Below are 7,553 nucleotides of genomic sequence, written 5' to 3' on the forward strand. Positions count from 1 at the left end.
AGATCACGCGGTTCGTGATGTTGGTTACCTTTTATCTAATTGGTGACCCAGTTTAAAAAACCACTGGATAGACCCCCTCCAATCACGACCATAGCGTCCTGGCGCTCATTGTGTTTCACCGACGGTGAGAGCGAAGTTCTTACAAAGTGTCCGCCGTTGCTTTTCTCATAAATCTTTCGTTAAAATAATGTCAAACATGGTGCCATCAAGGCGCCAGGCATTCAAACAATAAACTGTTTAGTCTTTTAAAAATGTACAACAACGGAGAATTTCTCCAAGTTGATAATTGGCCACCCCTTAATTCGAACTGGCAATAAACTCAAAGGGAATATAAAGGGTTAAAGAGCACTCGCGATGGCATCCCAACAGTAAAAGAACGGAGACAGAGAAAAATACAGCGAATAGGATAACTCAGGATACGCTTTGGCCACAAGATCACCTTTGACAAACCCTTCCCAAAGACCTCCGTTGCGCGGTCACTTCAATTAGAGCGATATAGCTATAAATAGCTTCACCCGGGCCCCCTGGTGGTGACGACCGGCAATCCCGCCAGAGTAGACCAAAGCTATACCAACTAATAAATTTCTAAGAAAGAGAAAAGGTTGAATTTGGAAATTCTTGGAAATAAATATACATTTAAGAATACACCAAGATGTTTAAAGGAACTGTAAATAACGAAACTATAAAATTTTAAATTGGTCGCTACAGCCCGGATGCTGAACCCACTACATACACGAACGCAAATCCCAACTAGAAGCCGCCTTCAGGATCACCCCCGACATTGCACTGGGAGAAACAAATTTTTGCACACCGTCAAGCCTCGGACGAACCGTTCATGCTGTACTACCAGGATGCACTCTCCCCACTAATACGCTGGCCCAGGCCAACTTCAAAAACGTCACCACTCGCCGAGAGACTGCCAAACTGCGCATCGCCCAGGCTTAACAACGCCAGACAAGACTACAACGAGACCGCTCCTTCACCGCCGAAGACCTCGTATGTCTTCCTCCACCCGCGAACGAGGTAGAGCCAAAAAACTGCTTAACCAATTCCATGGCCCCTACAAAATTCCACGTCAGACGGGAGAAGTGACCTACGAGCTCGCCACCTTTTCCGGCAGAGGACGTCCCAGGAAGGAAGTCGTTCACGGAACCCCCTCCGCCACCGCCACCAACGCAGGACCATACCCCGCCGCTCGATCCAGAATCTTCGACCAATGTGACTAGGCTGCTCCGACCGCGCCGTTCTCGGTTCATCTACAACAATATGAAGATAGCTTAGTGAGAGGAACTTAAAAACAAATATTGTTTCTTAATTTGGCAGAACAGTATTAAGTAATATCAATTATAGGATTTTAAATGTCAAAAATAAAAATAAAATTGAATGTTAGTGTAAAGAACAATTAAAATACTAATATGAAAAATCATCACTATAGGAGGCTCGAACCCGTGATCTCGATTTCCGAAGTCAATCGCTTCATCCAATGTGCAACAGCATTGTCGATATGAAATCTTCAAAAACCCGAAATTAACCTATATACCTAAAATGAGCCTTGCCACTATTATTTCCGATCTAAAAATCCAGAAATAAGGAAGTAACTATTATATTCCGTTAAAATTGTTAATTACTCTATCCCATAAACCCATTTTGCAAATAGATTTTGTAGGAATGGTGAATTATTATTATTATTACGCGATATATCAAAATTTTGGGGCCGGGAAACTCATATACGTCACTGCGTACGTCAATGTATACGTTACTGCTGACTGTACCCCACGAAACTGTACCTCTTTCCGTACTCTTGGGCTATACCGCATTCCTCGATGCTTGGCTTAGCATTCTTTAACGTTTCAATTAACCCGCATACATGGACGACACCAGCCTATAATGACTCGTTTACGCCTATATTACACGGTGAATAAAAATTTCAACCTACCCAACAAAAATTTTAATTAATATGAAAGACCAATAATAAACTGCTATTTCTTTACACATCGTCTGAATCGCAGACAATTTTAAATCGAAAACACGAAACTATGAATGACATAAATATTCAAACTTTAAAGAATTGGCCGACATTTTTACCCACCTTTAAAATAGGTGCATACTTAAGTTCCCGATTAAAAAAGGAGTCCATCTAAATAAGCTAAACAAACAATTGTGCAATGAAACCGATAATGCAAAATATGAAATCGTTTGAACCACCTCCCTCGATTAACGATTAAGAATGTACGAAAGCTTACAAATTATACATAACTTTTTTAGGAATAATCACAATAGTGAATTAATATAAATGTATATTAATTTTGGTTTATATTAATTTTATCAAATTACGATGTAGATTAACAGAAAACTGATTCATTATCTAACAAACGTAAGCGGGATAACTCAAAATTCGCCATTTGGGGCAATAATTTCAAACACATCAAATAAACGGATAAAGGTTATTCACAATGACATGGATTTTGTTGAAGCTCATGTTTTAGGAAATAACAAAAATATAAAAAAGCGACGAAGCATGAAATTAATGCAGAATTAAAATATATATTTATATAAACCTCGAAAAAAGTGAATCATATGAACCGATGGAATCTGAAGAATTTCTAACCAATACTCAGCCAACTAGTACACCAACCTTTACAACAGCTTCTAGTCAAATTACCGACTCTTCTACAAATGATCCGACTATTGTTTATATAGATAATGAAATCCATGTTGAGCCTTAATTAATTATTAATTAATTTTAATTAAATAAACTTTAAATGAATTATAGAATAAATTGACGTTAATAAATTTAAAAAAGCGTTAACGAACAAGGACGTTCTCCAAGGCTGTTAGTCTTAATACCGCATTAGTGTATTTTTAACCGTGTGACTTAATGGTCAACGGTTTAGCGATAAAGTAACCGCCTGCTAAAAGTTAGACTTTGGTTCAATTCCTGGCCACAACCTTAATTTTCTTTAAATCTATAAATAATAAAAATCTTTGCGAATAAATTTACCTTTTAAACTTATTTAAGTTTAATTTCTAAATAAGTTCATAAAAATTTAAAGAAGACGGACTTTCCCCTAAGTTGTTTCTCTAAATATCGTCATAATTTAATGTGTGTCGGTGGTTCAGTGGTAGAGCACTCGCTTGACATGCAGAAGGGACCGAGTTCAATAGCCAAAAGGCAACATTTTAGGAAAAGATAATAAATGACACAGGGGCAAGGGAAGCGAAAAATTACCCGGGGGCAGGAGAAGGGGAAAATGACACATGGCAATGAGCGCGGATAGGCAAAGGAAGGGGTAAATGACACCGGGTCAAAGAAAGAGGAAAGAAAGGGAAAACACGACACAGGGAAAAGTAGAGGCGGCAGGGTTTGGGAGCTTTTGGTGGTATTGCGCTTAAAAATAGTTTAAAAACAATTCTTAAAAGGGGAATGGCCTTTTTCCATTTTATTCGGTTGTTGCTTCAAGTATTCCGACCGAAACGTAACACGCATAAACTACGTTTTCATGGAGGTAGTAAATTCGTTTAAGATGTAAGCCGCATTTTTCTGTGCTACATTACATGAAACGCTTGTGTTAGAAGTAACACGTGTTTTTTCTAACACGGGAAATGGATCCGATTTTTCTAAGCTTGAACACCCACGATCACGGGTTTAATATGTTGGAATTCTTGAATTTTCCCGCCCTATATTCTGACACGTGTTTTCTTGTGTTTGTTTTATTATCTCTCCCGACCCGTGGACCTCGTGGACTTTGAATCCCGATACATGTATAACTATACCCTTATGTTTTTGTTGTATTTCGTTGCATATTAAAAGGCAGTTCTCTTTATAAACGTTAACCATGTAAATAGGTGGTAGACGAAAATTTTCAATCAAAAAGTTGTAGAGCGTACTCAAAAACCTATAATGAAATTGGTGTGGTCAAACACGGTCAATTTTTCATTGAAATAATACGTCATGAAAACAAAACCAGTTGGTACTCCCCAAAAAGGTTTACGCCTCATGAAAAATAAAGTTAGAGAAACCTATTTAATTTCTCATGATCGTATGTTTGTAAAGATAAAAAAGGGACTGTTTTTAAGCCAAATCATTTTAAATATATTTTTAGAGAAAATACAATTTACATAGTAGAATTCCAGAATTCACGCGTCTTATTTGGGGCAAGAATGTTGCAAGAAGTCCACGAAACCGTCTAATTTATGCCAACTGAATTTCCCACGTGTTTCTTATTTTGCACTACTCTGTCGCTTAAAGTGTGGCTCCATTTTAGTATTTAAAGAGACAGAGCTTCGTTTTAAAATCATGCTCTGAACGTACTCCAGTAAAATAAAAAGATTCCTCGTTATACCTGTGAATTATACAACGGAGATGGTCAACGAATTGCAAGTGAAGTGAGTCGATTATTTCAAATGTTGTATCCTGACAGTCGTCCAAATCACCAAACTGTTCTCCGTGCTGTCCGTGACTATGAAAACGAAGGCAACGTGAATCACAACATCAACATGGAAGACAGTCGTTGCCTAAGCTAGTAGCACAGGTAGTCCGTTTTTTGGTCGGGTAGGGGTCGCGCTGTCGGGTAAAGGTCGGAGTCGGTTAGTGCGCGTTACGCCGACTCCATGCCGACGGAAATGATTGGTTTCAATATCCGTCGCGGCTGGGCCGACTGTAATTCGCGCAGCTGTAAAACATGAGTTATTATTGGGTACAAATTGCGAAACGTTAGTCGGCCCGACGCTATTCCAAAAGCTCAGAAAGTCCGATTTGTGGTCCAATTTCAGTCGAATTCTAGGTGTCACACCGACGCAATGCCGACTATCCGTCGCGGCTGGGCCGACTGTAATTTGAGCAGCTGTAAACCATGTGATTTCATTGAGCACAAATTGTCATATGTTGGTCGGCTCGAAGCCACTTCCATGGTTCACGAAGTTCGATGTGTGAGCGGATATAGGTCTTGCTGTCTGACGGGATAGGAGTCGGTTAGTGAGCGTCACGCCCACTAGATGCCGCGTACGTATACCGTTATAATTATTTCGGTATCCGTAGCGGCTGGGCCGACTATAATTTGAGCAGCTGTAAACCATGGGTTTTAGTTGTGTACAAATTTTCAAAGTTTAGTTGGGCTGACGCCACTCCAAAAGATGAGTCTTTCATTATTTTCACTAATCATTATTTTGCGAAACAATTTAAAAATTATCGGTAACTCAATTATAACTAACGTATATTTACAGTTTGGTATTTTTGGGCTTTATTTTTATATGGAATTCTTGGAATAAATGTTTCCGTTCTGGCATCCATGCTGGTTACAGGCGGTAAGGCCAAGGAGGATAATAACAAGGTTGTTATATTTTTGTTTTACTTCTTAGACAAAGACGTGAACCATGCTGTGATATTGTGCATGGTTTTAGTCTTGTGTTTTTTAAACTTCTTCGTAAGCAACGTTATTTCTTCTACCTAAAAGTATGCATATAGTTTTTAAATAAAGATTATATTTTAAGTTACATTAACGAAGTCTAGAAGCATAGTTAAAATTGATAAAATACAAGGTACTTAGGCCTAGGCCTTTGTGTATTATACACTTTGAAAGTTCGAATTCCCTTTTTTCAATTTGCACCAGCATTACACTTTGTTTACAAATATGGAAGGAAAAAGTAAGAGGCTACCTTACAAAGATATAAGAGATGTTTCTAAGAGGCAAAGGCTTAGAAAAAAGAAGCAAGCTCTTAAAAGTATTGTAGTGGATTCAGTTGTCAATATTAGAGATTCTAATGATAGTGAAAAAGATTCCGAATTGTTTAAAAATGCAGATGATAGTGCAGCTGAAAAATCCAGGGGTAGCGAGGTTGAAATTGCGGAAGGTAGCGAAGTTGAAAAGCGGAAAGTAGTGAGGTTATATATCCTGAAAGTGATGCGTTCAATGATACTGAAGGTAGTGGAACTGTGGAAAATGAAAGTTCAGATGAAACGGATTAATTTCATTATTCCTCAAGTTCAAGTTCTATATCAGATATAGAATATGACATAAAGAATGATATTAGAGAATGGGCTTTAAAACATAATACTGATAAGACGATATGGGCTTGATCTCCCAAAAGATGCGAGAACACTATTACAAACGCGGAGGAACACTAGCTCGGACATAGTCTCTGTTCACAATGGTTAATATTGGCATATTGGCATATTGGGGTTAACACAGTTTTTAACATAGATGGCATGCCTATCCACAATAGCACCAATATGCAGTTTTTTCCTATACTTGTTTGCGTTTACAGTTTCAATAGTGGTATGGTTGGAAAGCCATTTACAATTGGAATTATTTGTGGTAATTCAAAACCTGGATCCTTAGTTGAATTCCTTGATCAATTTATATTTGATCTAAAGCATTTACAGGACAATGGTTTCTTATATCAAAATAAGCTTAAAACTGTTCATCTTAATGGTCCATTTATTCTGGATACACCAGCTAGAGCGCTGATTAAAGGTACCAAAGGTCACACAGGGTTCTGCTCATGTGACAAATGTTTAGTCCATGGCGAACGGCATGACAACCGTATTGTTTTTCTGAAACTCAATTGCCCATTACGTAATAATGATAATTTTAGAAGTAAAACATTCCCCAGCCACCATTTAAGTGCAGAAGATTCACCAATATTGGACCTAGATATTGATATGGTATTGCAGTTTCCACTTGATTACATGCATCTAGTTTGTCTTGGGGTTATGAAAAAATTATTGAAATCTTGGGTTTCTAAAGGCATTCGTAATGTTAGACTGAATACCTATTCTAAAAATATGCTCTCAGCCAAGTTAAGTGAGATCTCAAGTTACATTGCCAGTGATTTTGCTAGGAAGCCCCGAACCATTAATTACGTAGACCGATGGAAGGCTACAGAGTTCCACCAATTTTTACCCTATACTGGTCCGGTTGTCTTGAAACGTATCGTTTCTGAGGAAATTATGCAACATTTTCTTATGTTACATTGTGCGATTTATGTATTAGCTAGTCCAGATTTGGATAAATTATATTCAGATTATGCTGAGAAACTCCTTCGCAAATTTATCAGAACAGCTAGTAAAATATATGGGAAAAGATTTATGGTAGTGAACGTTCATGCATTATCACATCTAGCAAATGATACACGTCGATTTGGCCCTTTAGATTGGTTCAGAGCATTCGAATTTGAAAACCATTTGCAATTCCTTAAAAAGAAAGTTGAGGTCTCCGAATGACCCTTTACGACAAATTATGAAAAGGCTAAGTGAAAACTCCTCTATGCCATCTAGACGCATAGAGACAAAGTTACCAGTTTTGAAAAAGGCGTATCATTCGGATGACCCAAATTTGCTACAAGATGTTATCTGGTATAAAACCTTAATTTGTCCAAAGCTTAAGATATCGACTCGTAAAGGGGAAAACTGTGTTAAGCTAACTACAGGAGACATCCTTTTGATTAAAACAATTTTGCAAGACAATGCGAAGGGCATATTTCTGTTAGGAAATATTTGCTAAAACATGATGATAATTACAATTACTCTCTTCAATCCTCTAAATTAGGTATAT

The sequence above is a fragment of the Leiobunum rupestre genome, chromosome 8, assembly GCF_980474605.1.
Source record: "Leiobunum rupestre chromosome 8, qqLeiRupe1.1.hap1, whole genome shotgun sequence".
In the NCBI taxonomy this organism is placed as follows: Eukaryota; Metazoa; Arthropoda; class Arachnida; order Opiliones; family Sclerosomatidae; genus Leiobunum; species Leiobunum rupestre.